At 36.3% G+C, this 26,206-nt stretch overlaps 1 long non-coding RNA gene and 1 pseudogene across 2 annotated transcripts in view; one reads left to right on the top strand and one right to left on the bottom strand.

Moving 5' to 3' along the window:
• Positions 1 to 26,206, top strand: part of LOC113175379 (purine nucleoside phosphorylase LACC1-like) — a 192,020-nt pseudogene that overhangs the window by 106,105 nt on the left and 59,709 nt on the right. The window lies entirely within an intron of this gene.
• The window catches only part of LOC113175380 (uncharacterized), a 63,187-nt gene continuing 45,818 nt past the window's right edge, over positions 8,838 to 26,206 (bottom strand). The window contains exons 3-4 of the long non-coding RNA XR_003299957.2: positions 9,188 to 9,261; positions 8,838 to 8,971 (exon numbers count right to left, since the gene is read on the bottom strand). This is a non-coding gene — a long non-coding RNA (uncharacterized LOC113175380). The remainder of the gene's footprint in view (positions 8,972 to 9,187; positions 9,262 to 26,206) is intronic.

The following is a 26,206-nucleotide window of genomic DNA, read 5'->3' as shown; positions in this document are numbered from 1 at the left end:
TTGTTTTTTCATGATGTCTATGTGTTTTCCTTTCTTGCAGTGTGGATCTGAGATATTACCATTTCTTCCCTATATTCTTGTAGTATCCCTACAAATTGTCTGTAGTTCACCTTGATGTTGGGCTTCCAGACCCTGCTGGTGTCCCTCAATGGATGCTGCTGCATCCTGGATTTGGGACCTGCATAAGTTGGAGTGGGTAGATCTGGGCCACTGGGGTTGACCTCCCATGGTAGTCTGCTGGTCAGAAGGGGTGGTCCTGCACCAGAGGCTAGGCTCTGGCAAGGGTCTGCCCCACCGGGAAAGGGCTGTGCCTGGGCCCTGCAGAGGCATCTGGGCTGCTGGGCTTGACCTCCAACAGTAGTCTGCTGGTAGGAAGGGGCAGTCCTGCCTCAAAGACTAGGCTCTGGCAGTGTCTGCCCTGTTTGGGGAGGGGTGAACCTTGCCTACTGATATCCTGGATCCCATGTGGGCTGATGTGGGCCTTCTGGGATGGATCTTGGCTCCTTTGGTAGTCTGCTGATCAGAGGGGGCAGCCCTGCACCAGAGGTTAGGCTCTGGCGAGTGTCTGCCCTGCCCGGAAAGGGGTGGACCAGGCCCTCTGTGCTTCTGGGCCCTGCAGAGGCTTGTGTGGTTGCCATTTTATTAGTAAGAGGAATTAAATTTGTAAATCAAATGAATTCCTGGGATGACTTTTATGGAAGTATTAATTATCAAACTGAAGTTTAATAGGTCACATAAAATGACCTTGTCCTCTTTATCTAATTATAATTTCAACTTATAAAGAATTGCATGGTGGCTGTACTCCAGTGCTTTATAAAGCAAAGAGAGGGCTTGAGCACTAGCTGGCAGAATTTCTAGGAGTGCCTCTGCTGTTTCTTTGCATGAAATTGAACCAATCTCATTTTATCTACAATTTTCTTGTGGGAAAAAAAATAAAAAGGAGAGGATGGTGTTTAAAATGACTGAGTGTATTGTTCTTACTTTAGGCACAACATTGTACTTGAAGTTGATAAAAGCATTTAGGAACCCTTAATCTTCTGCACAATTGTTAGTAACGACTTTTATGTGAGTTGACATTTTGGGGGAATTTAGAAGCTTATACTATGTTACAAAACAAAAACTGAAGCTACTGATGAGTTCAAAATCTGGAATATAAGAGGACAGTTATATATGAGTTACATTGTTTTAATCTCAAAGTGGATTTCAGATGTTTTTACTTGGTTGTCCTAAATTTATATGTAAAAGATTTTTGTTGTTGTTGTTGTAGATGGACACAAAGCCCTATTTTGTTTATTTACTTTTATGTGGTGCTGAGGCTCCAACCCAGCATCCAATTCCAGGCTCCTAAATTTACATTTATAATGTATCCATCTTAATTTTTTTGTAAACTCTTAGAGAATGCTACCAATTAATGGATTCCAGCATTTTTAAAGAAACGTTCAGTTATCTGTGTTTTTTGTGTGTTTTATACATGGGTCTCTGTGTTTGAAGTACAAACAAGAAATGTGCATGTGTTAGGTGTGGTGTGCAGCTTTATTGCTGTACCTAATGTCAGTTCATATGTACAAACACATTAGCTGCAGTGAAATCATAGGTTTTTCTATAAATTTTTAAAAAATAAATTGTGCAGCAAAGAATAGGAAGCATGACAGGTATGCTTACTGGATGTGTTTATGGTAACCTGGTCTAGGGCACATACATTTCCATTATAGACAGTGTTTTTAAACTTTGCTTGTGATTTCAAGAATGAGACAGCTGCTGTGAGCAGTACATTGTTCTACCCTAAGTCATTGCTTAATGAAGGAAAAAGAAATCTGCCAGTACAGCTTTTTCTAGATTAACACATTTAGTTTGAACTCACAGTAATTATATGTCTACTGTGTTGAGACAGTTTTTTCATACTTTATTTAGATGCATTTTCTTTGCAGAGAGAGAAATGCTTACATCACATTACCTGTGGCTTGTGCCAGATGTCTGAGGTGAACCATGTCCCTTGTATATCAGGAGGAGGCTCATTTGTTTCATCAAATTCTCAGTTGTCCAGTTGTCCAGGACAATTCTTAGTGTCCAGTTGCCATCTTTTATTAAATGATGAAATTTTCCATGAGTCTCTATAGCTTAAAATAACACATTCCTTTTCAACCAGCCACCCCCCCCCCCGGCCCAGACATACACCAAATGAGTACTCCCATTTCATGAGAAATATTTGTAGGAAACAGATTTGCTGATGGTGGCAATGGAGTTTATAATAGCCTTCATTTTTTTAATTAAAATTTTGCATCATACATTGCTTCAGTTATAGCTTACCATGCTTTCCCACTGCTTTCCTGAATCACATGCTTTAAGGTTGTGTTTCCTTATCTCCATCACCTTGTTTTCATCCTTGATATTTCATAGTCACAGGTAACTTCATTCTTTGAGTTTTCTGTTTTTAAACACATATCCATTCTTGTCTATGTTGGCCATATTTTATGGCCCCTTAAATATAATATCCTCCAAACTTTATCTCACTGAAACCTGCTTCTCTCTGGTGCTCTATGTTATCTTAAAGAATTCAACCATTATTTATTTTGTTGTCCATCCAGAAGACCTGGAGTTCCTCCGAAAGCCTTCCTTTCCTTTCCCCTTCCTTTCTCACACTACTGACTCGGTATGTCTACCATCTGTTCCTATGCTTCTGTCTCACCACCAGACATTCAGGTCATCATCGCTCACCTGTGTCATTAGATAAGCCTTTTTTTTTTTTTTCTTTCTAATTGCATCTAACCCTGCCATTATTGATTATTTTGAAATCCAAATATCGTCCCAGGACATTTTTCTAAATTACTTCATGGTTTTCCCACCACTTCCAAAATGAACATACTGACTAAAATGAGCAAATGTAGTCATGAGCTCACCCTTGCTTACTTCTTCACTTTGCACTCCCTTTTCTACACCTTCTACTCTAGTCATTTTGTACTTTTCCAATTCCTAGAATATGGGCCAGTAACCTAGGTCAGGCCTCATAGAGGTTGGTTTTCATTCAAAGACCACTTAGAAATCAAGACTTTGTTCAAGATTCCTTTCACTTAGTCTTTCTACTAAATTAGCATCTTAATACCAATGACATGTATATACAATGTAAACATTTAAGGGAATGAATACAGTGTGAGTCTCTAGTTTCTTACAGAGATATGGCCAACATTCAGTTGTCAATATAGTGTATGCATGGGCTGGGGCTGAGGCTCAGTGGCAGAGCACTTGTCTAGCATTTGTGAGGCACAGGATTTGATCCTCAGCACCTCATACAAATAAACAAATAAAATAAAGGCATACTGCCCATCTACAACTACAAAAAAATTTAAAAATATATATGTAGCATATGCACATCTCCTGCAAATGACATGATTTCATTGTTCTTTATGTTTGACTAAAACTCCTTTGTATGTATGCCACATTTTCTTTATCCATTAATCCATTGATGGACATCTAGCCTGGTTCTATAGTTTGGCTATTGTGATTTGTGATGCTATAAACAGGGGTATGCATGTATTGCTATAGTATGCTGACTTTAATTCTTCAGGATAAGTACCAAGGAGTGTTATAGCTGGTTCATATGGTGGTTCCTTTCTACTTTTTGTGAAACCTCCTTACTGATTTCCAAGATGGTTGTACTTTACAACTACACCAGTAATGGAAAAGTGTTCTTTTTCTCAACATCCTCTCCAACACTTACTGTTCTTTGTATTTTGGATGACTGCCATTGTGACTGGTGTAAGATGAAATATCAGTGTCATTTTAGTTTGTATTTCCCTAATAACTAATGTTGTTGAACATTTATTTATTTATTTATTTATTTATTGGTCACTTGTATTTCTTCTTTAGAGATATGTCTGTTTAATTCATTTGTCCATTTATTAATTGGATTTTTTCTTTTGGGTGTTACATTTATATATATATATATATTTTTTTTTTCTTTTCTAGGTATTAATCCTGTATCACAAGAGTAGCTAGCAAAGATTTTCTCCCATTCTGTACATTCTCTCTTCACTTTCCTAATTGTTTCCTTTGCTGTACAGAAACTGTTTAATTTGATGCTGTCCTATTTATTAACTCTTGGCATTATTTTCTGAACTTTAGTGGTCTGACTGAGAAAGTCATTCCCTGTGCCTGTGTGTTGGATATTGACCCTCTGCCGGGTTTCTGTTCTCGAGACTAAAAGGCTCAGGGGTCACTCTAGATAAACTGGGCTAACTGGGCTGCATGAAATAACCACACAAGAGACACAAATACCTTTTTCTTTGGGGTCGCTGTGACAGCTCCTCTGACCTTAAGGGTCTGCAGAAAGAGAGAGAGAGCGAGAGAGCACATGCTGACCCCTTTTATTGAGGAGAAGCTATTCAAATGAGGCAAGGGGTCAGGTTTCAGGGGGCTGAGTCTATCTTCATGATGTCCACTGTCAGCATGTTGACTGACACCTGGGTAGGCCACACCCAAGGGCACAGTAAGAGGAGGGGACACACACAAGGCACTTCCATGGAAGATTCTATCCTAAACAGGGCAAGGGGTTATATTACAAAGGAACAGGTGAGCATAGCTTCACCCATGGGGCTGTAGCAAGACACACCCATTTCTGTGACTGAGCGCGTCAGCACCCAGCTGGGGAGTATAACTCAGTCACCCCTAAGGTTGGCCTCCCACAACCCTCTGTTTTCTTCTAGAGTTGCTTAGTTTCTGGTCTGATTCCTAGGTCTTTGATTCATTTTGAGTTGATTTTTGTGCAGGTGAGAGATAAGGATTTAATCTTATTCTTCTACATATGGATAACCAGTGTTCATAGCACCATTTGTTAAAAAGCTATCTTTTCTCCAGTGTATGTTTTTGGCACTTTTGTCAAGGACCAGATGACTGTAGATGTGTATCTTTTCATTACCATTAGTCTGTGTCTGTTTTTATGCCAGTACCATGCATTTAAAAAAGTAACATTTTAGTTACTATAGTCTGTAGTATAATTTGAAGTCAGGTATTGGGATGCCTTTGTCCAGGGAACTCACAGTGTCCCCATAGATTCCCAGCATCTCACAGGAGTGGGGAAACATATAATAGCAAAAACCAAAGCCAACAATGTACAGCATCAAAATAAATGCCTCTTGCCTATTATGACATCTACAACACTAATTACCACAAAAACAGGAAATTGCCAACAGCAAAAACAATAAATAGCCATGAATTACGTCTGGTATCAAAGTAAACAGCAGGTGTCAAGTATACCATCCACAGTACTAATAATTCCAACAACATGAATGGTGGGGGCAATAATTATATAAACCAAGTATTCTAAGAGATTGTAAAAATACAGTTCCTTAAAAGAAAAAAATGTGACAGGAAAGTAAAAGAAAGTTTAGGATGTTTGAAATGTGAAGAGAATGCAGAAGAGATGCAGCAAGTGATGGGTAAAAAGGAGGAGAAAAAAATAAAGTGAGAGAAAATGAACAAGAGAATTTGGCTGTTAAACGGGAGAAGGAGAGAGAAAAATGAGAATCAAACAAAACAAAATGAACAAAAAACTATCAAAAGACAACACAACAAAAAATAACTATTTATCAATAGTTAACAAATTTTTAACAAAATGAAAAAGAAATATGTCCACAAACTGATCAGCACAGCAAGAAAACACACACACACACACACATAGAGACATACAGACACACACATAATGAAAAATGAAAGAATTGTTTTTACTGAAGTAGTCAAAACTGTCAACATTGACAAATGGTCACTGCCTCTACCTGACTGTTCTTTCCATTTCTTCTGGGATATGTTGAATGAGGGAGAGAGGAAGAGAGCACACACCCCAAGGGCTTGTTAAACCCTTCCCCTTTTTGTGTTGCTCACTGTGTTGCCAATAGGAGTGTCCTAAGTGTGAAGTTGGTTGAAATAGCTTTCAGCTTCTGTTCTCACCAGTATAAGGTAGGATGGAATAGGAAGTACTGTTGATTGGAGTTTTGTCTGCACAGACCAGATCAATGCACTCCAGGATGAGACTTCTACAGAGTTCTAAGTTTTGGGTTCTGGGGGTGAGGTTTAGATCTAATCAGACCCTAGGGATTTTGTTGGTTGGTAACTGTTGTAGGGAGATTAGATCAACATACCCCAAGGGCCTAGCAGATACCAGTTCCTGCTGGGAGTATGGATCTCAGGTGCTTTTCAAGAATTAGGACAGGGGAGCCAATCCTCCACAGGTCTGGCACACTCTGCCACCCCAAAATACTACCTTCCCAGGCTTAGTCCCTGAGTGTATCAATACCCACCTTGACCCTCTTCAGCTGGTCATGTGATCTGCCAGACTCAAAGGGAAGGCTAGTTGCATTCATCTCTGTATTTCTGACTTAAACCCCATGGATACGTTATTCTCTTTGCCCATACCACTCACTTTCTGCTAGATACTGCCTATGCCACATGGTTACTATAGCTCTGTAGTATAATTTGAAGTCAGGTATTGTGATGCCTCTGTCCTGTGAACTCACAGAACATATTTTCATATATTTATGATCTAGCATAGATTATTACATTGCAATCATCTTAGCTCTATGGAAGTAAAAAGGGAAGAAAAGAAGTAAAAGAATCTAATGATGTAATGTCAGGTCTGGAATGGTAAAATAAATAAATAAATAAATTGTATTTTGGAGTATGTGTGTGCTTTATCAATTTTTACCAGGTACTATCATATTCTCAATGATTAAGTGAATTTATTCAAATGATCGGGAAAAATTAAGGTCACTTTCAGGAAAGAACACCGTTAATGAAGTTCTGTTTTTGGACATTCTGCCATCTTTCTTTATTTATCCTTAAACATTCCTATTTCCAATTTGTATAGCAAGATAAACTTTAAAATACCACTTTAAGATACATGCTTTCCAAAGAATCCTGTATGTTAGAAACCTGTTTGTTAGAAATCCTGTATGTTAGAAAATTAATTTTTACAAATGTATTTCTTTCCACATCTGTATATTTTGAGTGTTTATATTATATCCCACCCTGTCTTGGCACTTACTTATTTATATGTCTTTAATGAAATGAATACAAACTATTTAATCAGTTCTCTAGGAGAGTGCCCAGAGAGAAAACAAACATGTAGATCTTTTCCATGAAAAATTCCACCTTTTCATTAATTTCTCTTGATATTTGAGGGTAATGTAGGGGGGAAGTATATGTATACTTTTCGGCAGACTATTTTTAGAGTCATTCCTTACTTTGGCTGCACAGTAGAATCATCTGGTAAGCTTTAGAAACTCTGATGTCTAAATAAATCAGAATCTTGGGTAGGACAAGAATCAGTGGTTTTTAAAAGTTATTAGATAATTCTAATGTGAAACCAAATTTGAGGACCACTGTTAACCAGGTGCTTTTGTATCTTCAATATTTAGTTGAATTCATTTAAATAATAATAACATGTTAAAAGAACTGCAAACAAAGAATGCTTCCAAAGGAGATCTATTTTAAGGCATTTGGTCATGTTTCTTTACCTATCACTAGACTAAACTGTTTCTAATTTGTGGTAAAAGTTTGGAACATTAACAAGTCTAATCTAATCTCAATTTAAAGCTTCTCTCCTTACCAGGCGGGACTGGACAAATACTGGGGACAAGGTATAATATGTTTTGTTTTTCATACCATGCCAATGTTTTCTACTCACTGATGCCAGAGTTTTGATATTAGGGAAAGATGAGAGTTAGGCTGGGTTAGTGGGAGGCCTCCCAATTACGTTCTTCACACACATGTTCAGACAAGGTGTTCAACTAACCATTCTCTGTCCCTCTCAGCTCTTACTTTGATAGAGCACTTTACACAGCCTCTTTATAGTCTTGGGCAAAGTCTTTCAAAGATAGTTCTAGCCTACTATGGTTCCTAAGCCTACAGGAAAGCTGGCTTTTTGGCCCCCAAGAAATTCTGGATGTGCAGACTATTCCTCACATATAGCCCTCTTTGTTTTCTTTGTTACTGCAGAGAGCTCTAACCATTAGCCTACCTCTTCTTTAGGTAAAACAGGGGAGAATAAACATAGGTCACACCCCAGTCATGGGAAGCATAGGTCAAGTTTAGCAAAAGTTCTTCAATTGATTTAGTTCCCTTTTGTCAACTGTCTCTGCTGAGAGTGGAGAGTGGGGATTCTTTTGAGGAGGAAAGGAAAATGCACAAGACCTTGACAAAACTCTTTAAGAAAAGCCCTACCAACTTCCTCCATCCCAAGCCTTAATCTCTGCAGGTAGAGGATACTTTAGACGTCTCAGGTGATATTTGGGGACCCACCTCTTAGCAAACTCTTTTTAGGCCTGTTGTTTGTTTGTTTATAGAGTGTGGAGCTGTTGCTCTCAGATTTGGCCCCTCAACAAGAGCTGCACAGTAGGAAAACATTCTCCCATTACATTTTGTTAACTTCATACAAAATCACATCTTTTCCAACCTAGATGAAGTTTTATAAAAAGATTTATATGAAGTAAATCTGTACCAGTTTTATCTTCTCTCCTCCTCCCCCTTTTAGTAATATTATTTTATTTTTGTACATTTAAATTCATAACTTTATACAGAGCACATGTATTTAAAGACTGTGAAGAAAATTTGGCCTTGATAATACTCAGTGGTTAATTGCAGATCTTACTCATTTAAAGGTCTAAGTGGTCATCAATTTCTTCCTGACTTTATATTTCCCTTCCAAAGCTATGGTTTTAGAAATATAATTGGAGCATTATATGTTTTATATATATATATATATATACACACACACACATGTATATGTATATATACAAATATACATATATGTATATAATTGTTTTATATAAATATATATGTATGTATGTATGTATATATATATGGAACTCCAGGTCATTTGTTAAAATTGTTCTATTCTTCACTTTCCATGTTGTAAATGTTTTAGCTTCTCATTGCTAAATGTGATTCTTGTGCTTGGTCTTGAAGATGTAGGCTCTTCAACCTGCCAGCAAAGGAAATAAAAAAAGTCACAGGATGAAGGGAAAATTCCATCTTCTCCTCCAGATGCATAAAAAGAAATGATTCTGGGTTATAAAACTATCTTTGCAAAAGCTGGTTCAAACAAAGAACCTCCCTGTAAAGGCACCCAGATTCTATAATTGTTAGTACATTTTATGACAGTAGCCTTTGGTCTCGTAAAAGTATCTATAATTCTCACTGGTTTTCTTCCTGGGAGATCTTCCATATCCATGATCATAGTAGCAGTCTTGAGTCATCACTTCAAAACTCCTTCTGTGAAATTCAAACAGATTAACAAGATGAAATATAATTGAAATCCCTCCAAATCCCAGACTATGGGTGGATATAACCAAATCACCAAAAAGAGCAGGACTTAAACAAGATGAAGATAAACTGCAGTATAGTAAGTGTTGCTGAAAGTAACAGTAAAATGAAAATACAAACTTCTAGAAAATAATAATAATGAAACATCAAAACCCCTGGGATACATTTGAAGCAGTGTTCTGAGAAACATTTATTACATTAAAATCCTTTATCTATAAAGTGGAAATAGTGGATTCAATATTCAACTCAAAAGAATACAAAAATACAGAAATGAAAACTGAAATAAAGCAGAAGAAATGGAGAAAAAAGGGCCGAAGGTGACAATTTAGAAAGCAAAATAAAACATTAAAAATGGTGATTAATAATGAAGAGAAATAAGCTGTGAATCATTCTCTTTGGTGAAAATACAAATTCAGAAAATACAAAATAGCACAGGGAAATAATGTTTGAAACAGAAAATAGTAAAATTCTACTTTAAATAATTCTTTGCGAAGTACATGAAACCTTGAAAAGTTGTCAGAACTCTGCTAGTGGCCGTCCTCCTCCCATGATAATCTTTCTAGACCTAATTGAGTTTAAATTCTTTTAGCCTTTGGATTTTCTGATGTACCCTGTGGTATGTAAATTGTTCCAGAGTGTAGAAAAGAGAGAAAACATCAAATTCTTTTTATAAAGTATGTGTCAAAATGAAGGCCTGATAAAATAGTACTAAAAAAATTACAGGCCTGTCTGATTTATGAATATCAATGAAAAATCTTTTAAAAATATTGTTAAATAGGATCTATAATGTCCAATAGAATGCAAAATATTAAGAATATATCATAAGCACATGGCATTTGTTATGGAAATGCCATGAGTTCATTATTAGAAAAGACATTAGTATAATTCATCAACTCATACCATAGTTACAAGAAGAAAAATCATGTAACTGTCTTTATAGGTATCTAAAAGTCTTATCAAAATTCAACATGTATTCTTGACAAAAAGAAGGATGAAGGGAAGGAAGGAGGGAGGGAGAGGGAGGAAAGAAGGAAGGATAAAGTGAGGCAGATAAGGAGAGAGGAAGGCTAGCTCAAGAAATGAGTCAATCAATAATTCCTTGGGCTGGGGATGTGGCTCAAGTGGTAGCGCACTCGCCTGGCATGCTTGCTGCGCTGGGTTCGATCCTCAGCACCATATACAAATTAAAATATTGTGTCTGCCAAAAACTAAAAAATAAATATTAAAAAATTCTCTCTCTTTAATAATAATAATAATAATAATAATTCCTTAACAGGATTTCATAGATGTGAGGCAAGCAGACATTGCTGCTTCTCAATCTGCTGGAAGAAGAAGTTCATAAGACACCTTGAAATAATTTTGCAGTTTATAAGAAATATGGAGAGGGAGGATTAAGTTAAAGGATACCACAAATTTAGAGTGTGGGTTAAAGATTGACTTTTTGCAAATGATCAAAGTCAAGAAATTAAAAAATTTTCTGAGTTAGATTATCTAATGTCTTGTTTTCTAGTCAGACACTTACAACGCTAAAGTTACTAGAATATATCTGAAACTTTCCAAGGGCATTTATGCTGAAATATGGACCCAGATTTTGCTATAAAAATATCAAGAATAGCATTAATATAGAACTGATTGGAAATTAATCATTTTTCTAGTGGGTGAGTTATAAGAGATTAAAAACATTGTGGGATTGTGTTAAGGTTTTGAGCAATTTTATGGAAATCTATGAAGCTGGAAATTTTTTATGAAAAGGAAAGTTTATTTCCGAAAAGCTTATTCATGGCAGTGGAAAGTCAGAGTCCAAATAATCAGAAAGCATTATCAATAGCTTTGTCTTGTAAACATGAACATTAGTGCTGTGGAGAAAGGATGTCAAGACAGTTGTCTCCTTCTGAGCCACTCTCTACTTTCTGCAGCAACATCAATAAAAGAAGAGAATTGACAGAAATAAACCAGATACTATTGATAGTTAGTTTTTTAACAATGGATGGTGAAACTTTACTTTAAAAACAATATCTATGGCATTGAATTTAGAATTCTAATTGATAGCCAACACATATTGTTTCAAAACATGGCAAACTTCCTATACTGAAAGAATGTAAAAATTGTCTTTCTTTATGTCTCTCTCAATGTTAGACTCAAGGATTCAAGGCCAATGCCTAGAAAAGTGGAGTGCTGTGGGGTTGCTTATTTTTCTCATAAAACCCTTGTACTCTATCTTAAGTAAACTGGGTGGTGTTCTGCGGATTCCAATCCTATAGGAGCTAATCTTTTTAGGGAGAGTGTGTCAGTTATGAGGGTATTACTAGTTTGGAGTTTTCCGTCCTCATCATAGTGCTTCCTTCAAAAAGTCTTGGTTACATTTGTTTTGGTTTATGTCTCTTCTTTCCTCAGATAAACTGACTTAGACTCATGTGTCCTCATTCTGAAATTCAAAGAAAGGGAACTCAGTTTGAGCGAGGCACCATCTTTGTTTCATTTTGCTTCATTAAGGGAGAAGAGAAAACATGGTACAAATATATCAGGAAAGGGTGAGAGTCAAGAGAAATTACAAAGAATGGCCAGGCACTCAGCAGATACTCCAAAATGTCTCTACTTTAGTGTTTTGATATTCTACTAATTAATTTTAGAGATAGGACATTGATGATTTATAGCAGGAGCCTGTCTAAATACAGAAGGGTTTCAATAATGGAGTGTGTATAAGAAGTAAAATTTCAGCTAGATAGATCTGTTTGCCTAAATATGTTCTGCAACTATAGTCAAAAAGTGAACCTAACACTGGGTAAACAAAGATTGAGTGTCAGTTTTACTTCTAAAAGTATGACTGAGAATTTTCTGGAATTGAGGGAAATAATTAATTCTCAGATTTAGGAAACACGAGGGGTTTCATGCCAAAAGTCATATTAGACATGCAATGAGACTAAGAACACAAAGATGAGGAGAAAATTTTATAAGCAACTGAAAAAATTAAAATATGTATGTCAGTACTAAAAATAACTGTTAAAAAGATGTATATGTTTGAAAATTTAGCTATGAGTGAAATTTCTTTAAAAGATATAGGGGTTTTCTAGTTAAATTTTCTTAGGTGAATTTTGGTTATTTGTGTCTTTCAAGAATTTTTGTTCATTTTATCAAGTTGTAGAATTTAGTGGCATAAACTTGTTCTTAATCTTCCTTTTAATGACAATAGAACCTCCTGTTTCATCCCTGACCTTGATAATTTACGTGTTTTCCTGATCATTCTTGCTAAAATTTGTTAATGTTGTTTATTGTATTAAAAAGACCTGCTTTTTAAATGGTGTATTATATTTATATACAATAGTGGGATTTGTTGTGACATATTTGTGTCTGAATTTTTGTGCATGGATTTTTATTTCATTTATTTTTCTCTATTGCATTTGTGTGCTCTGTTTTATTGATTTCTGTTATTATCTATTTTAATTCCTTTTTATGCATATATAGGCTTAAATTGCTTCTTCTTTCTCTAGTTTCTTAAGATATAAACCTAAATCATTCATTTTAAACCCTTCTACATTACTAATACATGAATATTATATATACTACAAACACTTAAACCTATGATACCCCTAAGAACATTTAGATTGTAGTCAATAAATTTTATTTATTATATATATAATAAAATTTATTTATTATATATATAATATATTATTATATTATATATTATTATATTATATTATATATTATTATATATATTATATCTAATATCTATGTATATCTCTATATATAAATATATATATAGTAGTTGAATTCATCCTGCCAAACTCACACATGCATGGAAATCAATTTCAGCTCATGATCTCTATGTCCCTTTTCTCTTCCCTTTTCCCCTTTCATCCTCCCCCTTCTCTCCCATCTACTCTACTATTCTCCTTCATCTACTCTACTAGACTTCCTTTTTCTCATCTATTAATCTTTATTTGATTGGTTCTTTATGTTATCCTATCCTTCCCTCCACATGTCCTTTATTTTACTCTAGCTTCCACACATGAGAGAAACATTAGACCACTGAATTTCTGAGTTTGGTTTATTTAATTTAGCATGATATTTTCCATTTCTATCCATTTACCAGCAAATGCCATAATTTCTTTTTTTTTTTTTATGGCTGAGAAGAACTCCATTGTGTGTGTGTTTGTTTGTGTGTGTGTGTGTACCACAATTTCTTAATCCATTCATCTAAGTTCATATATTAAGTCCATAGATTTTAAGATGTTGTGTTTTAATTTTTGTTCAGTTTCTAATCTTACTCATGATTTGCTTTTGACCCCTGGGTAATTTAGAAGTGTTATTTAGTTTCAAAATATTTGGAGATTTTCTGTGACTATTTTTTTATTTAGAATTTCATTTTTATTATTATACTTACATTTTAAAACTCATAGATAAAATTGAAATTTTCTTTTTTTATTGGTTGCTCAAAATATTACAATGATCTTGACATATCATATTTCATACATTTGGTTCAAGTGGGTTATGAACTCCCATTTTTACCCTATTTACAGATTGCAGGATCACATTGGTTATACATCCACGTTTATACATACTGCCATACTAGTGTCTGTTGTATTCTGCTGCCTTTCCTATCCCCTTCGTATCCCCCCTCCCCTCCCCTCCCCTCCCCTCCCATCCTCTCTCTATACCCCATCTATTGTAATTAATTTCTCTCTCTTTTCCCCCCTTTTCCCTCACATCCTCTTATATGTAATTTTGTATAACAATGAGGGTCTCCTTCCATCTTCCATGCAATTCCCCTTCTCTCTCCCATTCCCTCCCACCTCTTGTCCCTGCTTAATAGTAATCTTCTTCTCATGCTCTTCCTCCCTGCTCTGTTTTGAGTCGCCCTCCTTATATCAAAGAAGACATTCAGTATTTGTTTTTTAGGGATTGGCTAACTTCATTTAGCATAATCTGCTCTAATGCCATCCATTTCCCTGCAAATGCCATTATTTTGTTATTTTTTGGTGCTGAGTAATATTCCATTGTGTATAAATGCCACATTTTTTTTTATCCATTCATCTATTGACAGGCATCTAGGTTGGTTCCATAGTCTAACTATTGTGAATTGTACTGCTATGAACATTGATGTAGCTGTATCCCTATAGTATGCTGGTTTTAGGTCTTTAGGGAATAGACTGAGAAGGGGAATAGCTGGGTCAAATGGTGGTTCCACTTCCAGCTTTCCAAGGAATCTCCATACTGCTTTCCAAATTGGCCGCACCAATTTGCAGTCCCACCAGCAATGTACAAGTGTACCCTTTTTCCCACATCCTTGCCAGCACTTGTTGTTTGACTTCATAATGGCTGCCAATTCTTACTAGAGTGAGATGGTATCTTAGAGTGGTTTTAATTTGCATTTCTCTGACTGCTAGAGATGGTGAGCATTTTTTTCGTGTATTTGTTAATTGATCGTATATCCTTCTCTGAGAAGTGTCTGTTCAGATCCTTGCCCATTTGTTGATTGGGTTATTTGTTTTCTTATTGTTTAATTTTTGGAGTTCTTTGTATATTCTGGATATTAGGGCTCTATCTGAAGTGTGAGGGGTAAAAATTTGTGCCCATGATGTAGGCTCCCTGTTTACCTCTCTTATTGTTTCTCTTCCTGAGAAAAAACTTTTTAGTTTGAGTATGTCCCATTTGTTGATTCTAGATTTTAACTCTTGTGCTATAGGTGTCCTATTAAGGAATTTGGAGCCAGACCCCACGAGATGGAGATTAGAGCCAACTTTTTCTTCTATCACACGCAGAGTTTCTGGTTTGATCCCTAGCTCCTTGATCCATTTTGAGTTAACTTTTGTGCATGGTGAGAAAAAGGGATTTCGTTTCATTTTGTTGCATATGGATTTCCAGTTTTCCCAGCACCATTTGTTGAAGATGCTATCCTTTCTCCATTGCATGCTTTTAGCACCTTTGTCTAATATAAGGTAGTTGTAATTTTGTGGATTGATCTCTGCATCCTGTATTCTGTACCATTGGTCTACCGGCCTGTTTTGGTACCAGTACCATGCTGTTTTTATTACTAATGCTCTGTAGTATAGTTTAAAGTCTGGTATCGGATCGCTATACCACCTATTTCACTCTTCCTGCTTAGAATTGCTTTTGCTATTCTGGGTCTTTTATTTTTCCAGATGAATTTCATGATTGCTTTTTCTATTTCTGCAAGAAATGCCTTTGGGATTTTGATTGGCATTACATTAAACCTATGTAGTACTTTTGGTAATATCACCATTTTAATTATGTTAGTTCTGCCTATCCATGAACAGGGTATATCTTTCCATCTTCTAAGGTCTTCTTCTATTTCTCTCTTTAGGGTTCTGTAATTTTTATTGTATAGTTCTTTCACCTCTTTTGTTCGGTTGATTCCCGAGTATTTTATTTTATTTTTTTGAGGATATTGTGAATGGGGTGGTTGTCCTCATTTCCATTTCAGAGGATTTGTCACTGATATATTGAGAATATTTTTAAGTTAATTTGATTGTGGTTAGAGAATATACATTATATTATTTCAGTCATTTTAAATTTATGGTGGTGTGGGTTGAATTGTATTCCACCCAAAATATGTTTAAACCCTAATTGCCAGTACTTGTGAATGTGACTTTATTTAGAAAAAGTGTTTTCAGATATCATCAAGATAAGATGAAACCATACTAGTTAGGCTGGATCCTAATCCAATGACTGCGAGAGTAAATCTGGACTTAGAGACACATGGGAGAATTCTATATAATAACATATAGAATAATTCCATATAAGGATGTCTCCAGAAGTCAAGGAACACCAGGGATTGTTGTTACCACCAAAACCTAGAAAAGAGGCATGGAACAGATTTTCCTTCAGGGGCTCCAGAAGGAACCAACCTTGACAATACCCTTATTTCAGACTTCTAACCTCCAAATATGTGAGAAAATGCATTTCTGTTGTTTTAACTCATTCTGTGTATTGGTTAGCTTTATGTTACTGTAGTTAAATACTTTCAGAGGATAGTTATTTTTTAAAAAATGGGATTTATTTAGCTCCTGATTTGGAGATTCAAGGACCAAATGACATGGTACATGTTCTGTCTCTGACAAGGAACTTGTAGTGATAGCAGATGGTGGAGTGCATGTGAAGAAGAATCACTTGGTGAGTCAGGAAACAGAGAGGATGGTAGGAGCCAGCATTGCTCCTTTTATAGCCACCTTTCTTGTGAGAACTACCAAAGGGTTGCAAAAGAACTACCTCACACTCCCAATGACCTGAGGACCTGCCCTAGGCTCCACCTCTTTTCAGTGCTGTAACCCTGAACACCAAGCCTTCAATCACATGAAAGTTTTGAGATATAGTCAAACCATGTCCAAACCATAGAACTCAATTTGTTGTACTTTTTTATGGAAGCCCCAGGAAACTAGCATACAAGGTAAATGTATTAAGTATATTTGTTTAAAAAATACATATTCTATTGATGTTGAATAGAATCTTTTATAAAATTCAGTAGGTCAGAAGTTAGTGATATCCAAATCTTCTATATATTTTACAATTTTCTATCTACTTCTGTAAATTACTGAGGAAGGGTTTTGAAATTTCAATCTCTCAGTGAATTCGTCTATTTATTTTTCCCATTAGTATCAGTATTTGCTTTATGATTTTGTAGCTCTCTTAATAGGTACATTAAATATGAAAAAGATTTATTTCTGACCATGATATGCTTTTGCATATTTAAAGTGGATTTCTTATAGAAAGCATGTTGTTGGGGTTTTGTTTGTTTGTTTGTTTTGCTTTATTTTTTTTTTTAGAGAGAGAGAGAGAGAATTTTAATATTTATTTCTTAGTTTTCGGCGGACACAACATCTTTGTTTGTATGTGGTGCTGAGGATCAAACCTGGGCTGCATGCATGCCAGGCGAGCATGCTACCACTTGAGCCACATCCCCAGCCCCTATTGTTTTCATTATTGACAATGTTTTAAACTGCTTCTTTAAGTTTCACAGTTCATTTTAGGGATGTTAATATACATTCTAAATATTTTTGTCAAATTTAGGGAAACCTCAGTTGTATTTTTTCATACATGATATCTAAGATTTGGAAGAATTTTCCAAAGACCAGAGTTTGATTCCAAAGATTTCATATCTTCATTTTTGCTACTTGTGCATTCACAGTACGAAGTGCAAGGTTAATACCAGTACATGTCCTATGGCTGTGGGTTCTCTTGTCACAATTTTGAGAGAATTGCCATGGTGAGTGATAGAAACATTCTGGAATCCATTGCTAAATGGAGCAGTCAGAAATAACAATAAATGAAAGTGACTAAAAACTATATAAACAGGTCCCACTAAACCCAAACTGAATGAATCCCCAACTCAGAGTCCCCTTAGAAAAATTCAAAACCCTTATCATTCTACCAAATTATATTTGTAAAAATATGACAGAGAAACTTTGGATTTGGCAGAGGGAAGTGAGAGGAGGGGAGAGGGTCTGGGGGTCGGAAAGATGGTGGAATGAGATGTATATTATTACCCTGTGTCCCTGTATGAATGCATGAATGGTGTGACTAAGCATCATGTACAGCCATAAAAATGAAAAGTTGTGTAAACACAAATATGATGGAGAGAATTTGCAGTGTTTTCAATAATTTTAATTAAAGTGCAGGTATAGCTCATTTTATTGTACTTCACTTTATTCCACTTTGCAGACACTGCATTTTTTTTTTTTTTTACACATTGAAGGTTTGTGGCAACCTCACATAGAGGAAGTCTCTGTGAGCCATTTTTCCGAAAGTGTGCAATCACAGTATCTCTGTGTCAAATTTTACTGATTATTGCAATATTTAAATTTTTTATTATTATTAAACCTGTGATCAGTGAGTTATCTTTGATGCTACTATTACAATTGATTTGGAGCACCACAAACCTTGCCTATATAAGATGGCGAACTTAATAAATGTTGTATGTGTTCTGTCTGCTTCACTAACAGGCTATTATTTCCCCAATATCTTCTCCATCCCTCAGCCCCCTCTATTCCCTGAAACACAATGAAATTGAAATTAGGCCAATTAATAACCCTACAATGGCTTATCTTTTACTTTGCATCCCAAACTAGAAATGATTAAGCTTAATGAGGAAGGGATGTCAAAGGCCAAGATGGATCAAAAAAGCCAGGCCTCTTTCTTGCACTAATTAGCCAGTTGTAAATATAAAAGAAAAGTTCTTAACACAAAATTGAAAGTGCTATTCCAGTGAACTCATGAATGATAAAAAGGTGAGATACCCTTGTTGCTGATATGGACAAAGTTTTAGTGGTCTGAATAGAAGATCAAACTAGCTACAACATTCCCTTAAGCCAAAGCCTAATCCAGAGCAAGGCCCTAAATTTCTTTAATTTTATAAAGACAAAGAGAGGTGAGTAAGCTGTAATATCTTGAATATTGCAGAAGTTGGATCATGAGGGTTAAGGACAGAAGCTGTCTCAACAACATAAAAGTATAAGGTGAAGCATCAAGTGCTGATGTAGTGTCTGTAGCAAGTTACTCAAAAGATCAAGCTAAGAAAATCAATGAAGGTGGCTACAATAAATAACACATTTTCAATGTAGATGAAACAGCCTTATATTGCAAGAAGATGCCATCTAAGACTTTCATAACTAGAGAGAAGTTGATTCCTATCTTCAAAGCTAATATAAGTGGTGACGTTGCATTGAAGACAATGCTCCTTTTCTATTCTGAAAATCCTACGTTCCTTAAGAATTATACTAAATTTCCTCAGCCTGCGCTCTATAAATGAAACTACAAAGCTTGGATGACAGTGCATCTGTTTACAACATGGTTTTCTGAATGAGATAAGCCCACTGTTGAGACCTACTGCTTGGAAAAAAAATTCCTGTCAAAATGTTGCTGCTCAATGAAAATGCCCAAGAGCTGTGTTAGAGACCTACATTGAGGTTAATGTTGTTTCAGGCCTGATAACATGACATTCATTCTGTGGTCCATGGGTTAGGGAGTCATTTCAAATTTATTTAAGAAATAAATTCTGTGAGGCTACAGCTGCCATTGGTAGTGATTCTGCTGATGACCCTGGGGAGAGTAAATTGAAAACACTCTGGAAAGGATTCATCATTCTAAATGCCATTAAGAACATCCATGATTCATGGGTGGAGGTCAAAATATCAACATTAACCGAGGTTTGGAAGAAGTTGATTCCAACCACCATGAATGACTGTGAGGGAGGTTCAGGACTTCCATGGAGAAAGTAACTGGTGGAAATATTAAGAGACAGAGTTAGATGTGAAGCCTGAAGATGTGATTGAATTGCTGTTATCTGATGATAAAACATTATTGTTTGAGGAATGTCTTCTTATGGCTCAGAACAGGAAGTTGTTTCTTGAGATGGAATCTACTTGTGGTGAAGATGCTATGAATATTGTTGACATTGTGTTAGAGGACATAGAATATTTCAAAAATTGAATTGACAAAACAGTGTAAGGGTTTGAGAGGATTGATTCCAATTTTGAAAGAAGGTCTGTGGATAAACTACTAAAAAGCAGCATTGTCTGCCACAGAGAAGTATTTCATGAGAGGAAAAGTCAAAAATTTCATTGTTGTCTTATTTTAATAAATTACTATAGGCACCCCAAACTTCAGCCTTCACCACCCTGATCAAAAGCCATCAACATCCAGGCAAAACACACCAGGAGCATTAAGATTAGGACTCATTGAAGGCCCAGATGATCATTAATCTTTTATTTTTATTAACAATAAAGTATTTCCAAATTAAGATTTGTGCATTTTTTTCCATACTTAATACCATTGCACAGTTTTCAGAGTATAGTATAGTGTAAATGTAAGCTTTATATGCACTTGGAAATTAAAATATCTTGTACTTGAACTTATTGCTATATTTGTTTTATGCAGTGATCTGGAACCAAACATGCGATAACATGGATATATGCCTGTATTTTATTTTTGCAAACTTTAAAAGAAATTAGACTTGTGAATAAATTGTTAAGTCCCCAAAATACTTTAGAAGAGGCCAGTGCAAGTGAGAGACCCTAAAGTTTGAAGCTTTATTAGTTTCATGGTAGATCCACTTCAGAATGTGTTGTAGGAAGAAATCTAAAATTCTTAGAAAGCCCTAGTGAGAATACTTGAGAATAATGACTGACACTCATCTTTAGGAGGTGAGTACTTAGAAACAATAGGTATAAATGCCCATTCTGATTCAACAGGAAAAGTCACTAATTTCTGTTTTTCAGTGTTTGGCTCTAGATCTTTTCCAGTCTCAGTCTATAGACATTCTCCCTGCAACCTTATCTATTCTCAATGTCTCAATTGCCACACATATGTAGATGATCCCCAAATCTAAATCTCTAGCTCAATACATCTCCTGAACTTTCAAATTGTATATCCCACCATCCTGTGATATGCCAACCTCAAGTAGAAACTCTCTTCCTTTTCAATATGACCTTATCTTCTGTGATGGGACCAAACCCTATATACTGGGAACACAGTGCAGGCCCAGAATGTATGTGTACTGGATGTTAGTATATCCAATATCATAATCACATCAATTACTAAATCTTGTTGGAGTTCATGCTGAATATTTCTAATAAAACACTCTCTAGTGTTACCTCTTCCATCCAGGCTACTATGTTCTCTCTTGTGAATAATTGCAGTACTCTTAACTTATCTCTGTATTCATCTCATCCCTTCTTCCAATTCCTTGTTCACACTGTGGCCTGAATGAACTCTTTGGAAATGGAGCCCTGACCTAGAAAACTCTGCTGATCACTCTTCAGAGCCTTCACATTGTTCTAGGAATGAAGAATTTATTTATTTATTTATTTATTATTGATTTTATTTTTTAAAATACATGACAGCAGAATGTGTTACAATTCTTATTACTCATATAGAGCATAATTTTCATATCTTTTATATAAAGTATGGTATTGCCAATTCATGTCTTTATACGTGTATTTTGGGGTTTTTTTTCATTAAAATTCTTATTACACATATATACCACAATTTTTCAAATCTCTGTTTGTGTATGAAGTAGGTTGACACCCAATTCGTGTCTTCATACATGTACTTTGGATAATGATGTCCATCACACTCCACCACCCTTACTAACCCCTTACCCCCTCCTTTTCCCTCCCACCCCTTGGCCCTATCTAGAATTCATCTATTCCTCCCATGTTCCCCCTCCCTACCCCACTATGAGTCAGCCTCTTTATATCATAGAAAATAGTCGGCATTTGTTTTTTTGGGATTGGCTAACTTCACTTAGCATTATCTTGTCTAAATCCATTCATTTACCTGCAATTGCCATTTTATTGCTCAGTAAAATTCCATTGTTTATATATACTACTTTTTTTTATCCATTCATCCACTGAAGGGCATCTAGTTGAGTCCACAATTTAGCTATTTTGAATTGTGCTGCTATAAACATTGATGTGGCTGTGTCAAATGGTGGTTCCATTCCCAATTTTCCAAGAAATCTCCATACTGTTTTCCATATTGGCTGTACCAATTTGTAGCACCACCAGGAGTATATGAGTATACCTTTTTCCCCACATCCTTGCCAACATTTATTGTTGTTTGTCTTCATAATAGCTGCCATTCTGACTGGAGTGAGATGATATCTTAGAATAGTTTTGATTTGCATTTCTCTGATTGCTAGAGATGATGAGCATTTTTTCCCCATATATTTGTTGATTGATTGTATATTCTCTTCAGAGAAGAGTCTGTTCAGGTACTTTACTAGTAAGGTCCTTCCTGCCCCACTAGATCTATAGTTTCATCGTTTACCACTCCTTTAATTAACCCATTTGCCAAACTGAACTCACACAGTTCTCTAAACAACATGTATTTTTTTCTACCTCTTTTCTTCATGGAGCATCTTCTGTGGCCAGGCTTACCTTATTCTTCTGTTCATTTATCATCAGTCAGCTCAACGTCATTTTCACTCAGTTTCATTCAAAACAACTACTTTTTGTCCTCCTGATATAGTCTATGACACACATTCAGTTTTCCAGGTGTACCACACACTTCTAGGGTTGTTTATACATTTTTGGATTTTCTACAATAGTCACTGATTATTTTTATATTTTAATAAAATAAAAGTATTTTGAGGAGACACATTGAAGTAGGTAGTGGTATATAGCTGCATAAAAGCAAGGAGTAGTGGGATAAATTGTGCCACAAGATGGATGATTTTGTACCTATTTGAAACATCTGAGAGAATTTCATGGAGAAGGGCCAAGATAGCCTTATGAGGGAAATCACATGGAGGCAGATTTACTTTACTATAGGAAAGCTGAACAGAGTTGTTTGAAGAATCAATGGGCTGCTGAGTCAGGAAGAAACAAATGAATCACCTCTGGGTGTGTTTAGAGACAGGACCATTCTCCCAGCTAGAATAGAATTTTTATTGAAAGGCAGATGTCAACATTCCCTGACTTATCAGGTCCCTCTACTCTTTGGTTTTCACCACTATTTTCTGAAATAAAGTAGGGGCTTCTCTGTCATGAGCCACTCATGGGCTGTGTGTGTGATCTGTGTGCATTTGAGTGGCTGAGGGAACTGGACTGAGGTTGCTGTCTGATTGGGCTGTGCAAAGCATCTGTGCCTTTTCTCTCCCTCTGCCTATGATCCCACACAATACCTGAGATAGGTGTGACTTTCCAAGATGTCAAACTGCTGACCACAAGACATCACCAAGCAAGGCTCCACCCTCTAAAACCCAATTCCTGCCTTATTTGGGTGGAAATATCTATGGAATGTCTTTTCCCCAATAAATACCAGGGTTCAGGGTGTGTTCTCTCTCTTGCCTGCCTCTTGCATCTTGCCTCCCTTGCTCTTCTTGCCCTCCAGCATTGGAGCTTGATTCTTGAGGCTGGAGAGACATCCTGAACCCCAAAAAGGTTATTTTCGGTGTTTATGTGTTTTTTTCATTGCCAGCCCAATCCACCTGGAGTGGCCTTGATCCGTCACATATTGTGACATTTCCCCACACTTATACCCTAAAACCAGATGTACATAATATTATTCAGAGCATTCCAGTATAGTCAGAAGAGCATAAACCTCATAATTCAGGCTTAGGTTTATCTTTTCTCAGGAATGTTTGATAGAATTCTTTTCCTTTTTCATGTTTTTCCCCCACCTGTTTTCTCATTAGTATTCCATTCCTAGAATCCTAATACATAGAACACTGTAGTAGTAAATGAATAATTTTTATGTTTCCTATGATGCCTGTATCACTCCATCCTGTGTTAAATTACTTGTTATATTTGGATGATCTATCCATTTAAAATGTGAGCTATGTTTTAAGTTTTTGTGTAACCTCGCAGCTTTTATGTCTACCTTTAGCAAGGATTTCATAGTGATAATTAAACTGAGTGAGATTGAGGCAACAGATCATACTAATCCCATCTACAATCAGTAATCTACAAGAGGAATTACAATACATAAAACAAACAAAAAGCCATGAATATGAAACCTTAGTAGCCTCAAGTGGTCCTCAGAAAAATCTGACAGGCAGCCTTTCTGGGATGCAGGGAATATAGCAAACCCTGAGAATTCAGCCCATTATTAATGTTGGCCAGGAATGACACACAGTATGAATAAGTAAATACCAGAATTCACAAAGCAAGAATGTTCCTGTCTCTTTTGTAGGTACCTTAAAATGAAATTGTCTGACAAAGGGAAAGAAAGCAATAACTAGATTTCTTAAGAGGAGTGGGAGAGGGGTTGGTTGCTCTTCACTTACAGATTTTCATTTCTGTGGCTAGCAAAACTGCTCATCCTTCCCTTAGGCTTTTTGACAAGTATCCCAAAGTATCTGTTGGGTATCCATTGATCTGAAAATCACCCAACTTATTCAAGAATTACTGTATTTGAAAGGCCCCCAAGGAGCAGCATCCTGTTTGAAGTAAAAGAGGTAGAAGGAGGTCAGAGGGAGAGAATAGTGGAAATAGGAAGAAGGAAAAGTGTTTAGATAAGGAGGAAGATATCTTGCAGCTAAGTAGCAAATTGGCCAATTGGCAAAAGAAGCTTTTCCTCAAAAATCAAATGGAAACCCTTGATAAGTCTGCATCCAGCCCTGTTGGCTGGCCTTCTACAGCAGCTGAAGATGAGAGATGGTGACAATGCTATGCAGATCCTGGGTGGAAGAAAGGCATTCCTGTGGTGTGTCCCATGGGATCTTTTGCCTTTAAGCTCAAAGATTTTCCTGATGGGGCTGGTAGGAGAGGTATTGTAGCACACACAGCCTGTTCATTTGCTTTGTTTGTTCTGTGACAGGTAAGTCACTACTTCACCAATAAATTAGAATACCTAGGATGTTCTTTCCCTCTTCTTCATTCTCTTATTCACACCTGTTCCACATCCCTATTCCATATAAGTGTATGTAAACCCACATTTTCCACCTTACTGTTTTAGAATCAGATATAAAAATTTATATATATATATATATATATATATATATATATATATATATATAATCTATAACCAGATTTTCTTTGTCTCTCCAGCTTTTCTTAGACTAATGGCTACTTTTCCTCATGAGACTTGGTGGTTTAAATTTAGGGCCTCCTGATAAATCAAAAATGTTTTCCCATTCAGAATATTTGTGGGGGAAGATGTGCCACCAGCCTAAAAGAAATACCAGAAGGTCATTCCAAACAATTTTTGGGCAGGGATTCATTACTGAAATAAATGAAATTACTGACAGTTTCCCACAATGGCTCATTTGAAGGGAGCAGAAGGCACCTAAAAGTACAGTTTGCTAAAAACAAAACCAGCCTTCTGCTTTATAGTTGCACTTGTGTTATAGGTTTCTTCCTAATGTGGAGATGTTACCAAGGCAATAACTTGGCAATCTTCTACATGGCTGATTTTCACATTAATCCACACAGACTTCATCAGTGTTGATCTTTGTAACACACCTATGCAGTCCAAAAGAGCAAAGTATATATTTTTTAGTCTTTTTTCCCGATAGGGAAAAAACATTAGGAAGCAAGTCTTTCTGGGCTCCTCTCTCCCTTCTATGACACACTCTCAGCAACCACCATGGGTTATGAAATGAAACCAGGACCTCAGCCCACAACCTTGGGGGAAAAGGAGAAAACGTGAAGGGAATGCATACAACAAATCAGATCAAGAACTCAGCTGATGGTGAGTGTGGAAAGTCCCATTATTGAGAGAAGGTAGAACCCAGGTGATAGAAGCCTAGAAGAAGCCATAGCCAAAAATCACAGCAAAAGTCATGGACAAAGCATAGGATGGGAACAAAAGAAGTATTTAATATTGAGCAAAAATGTGCAGTGTTAGCATTCATAAATGACTCTGTGAGTGCTCTTTGTGCAATAGTGTCTCCTTGTCCCCAGTGTGGGGCAGCCTCTTTGAAAAGTATACTTATGGCTGGGCTTTGGGGCTGGAGTCAAGGGAAGCTATTTAAATTCTCACTAGTCTTACACTAGGAGAGAAGAAAGGGGCATGTCCTATATGTCTCTAGAGTCATATAGCTCACCAAAGTAGCAGCATTGAGGCAAGGCCAGGACTAAAGTGGGCAAATAAGGAGCCTAAGTGTGCAACATGTAAGCAGGCATTCACTCTTAGGATCACAAAAATGCAGGGACTCTGAGGTTCTGAGAAGGGACGATCCCCTTCCCTCTCAGGCCAAACACCACCACACCAATGGTCTGCATTGGCCCTCATTGGGTCTCTACATTGGCCCTCATGTTCATTCAGAATTAGGGAGTCTGTGGGGTTCATGTTGTTTCTTAAGACAAAATGCTTTATTAATATTTAGCTACTCCCTGGCATTTACTAATTTAGGATGAATGAAAGTAAACTCCTAAACTGACAGAAAAGAAAAATTTAGGTTGACACCATCATAAAGAGATTTTTTTTTTTCCTA

This window comes from Urocitellus parryii, chromosome 2, assembly GCF_045843805.1.
Source record: "Urocitellus parryii isolate mUroPar1 chromosome 2, mUroPar1.hap1, whole genome shotgun sequence".
NCBI classification, from domain to species: Eukaryota; Metazoa; Chordata; class Mammalia; order Rodentia; family Sciuridae; genus Urocitellus; species Urocitellus parryii.
The sequence above is the reverse complement of the archived record's forward strand: the minus strand, read 5'-3'. Positions and strand labels throughout refer to the sequence as shown.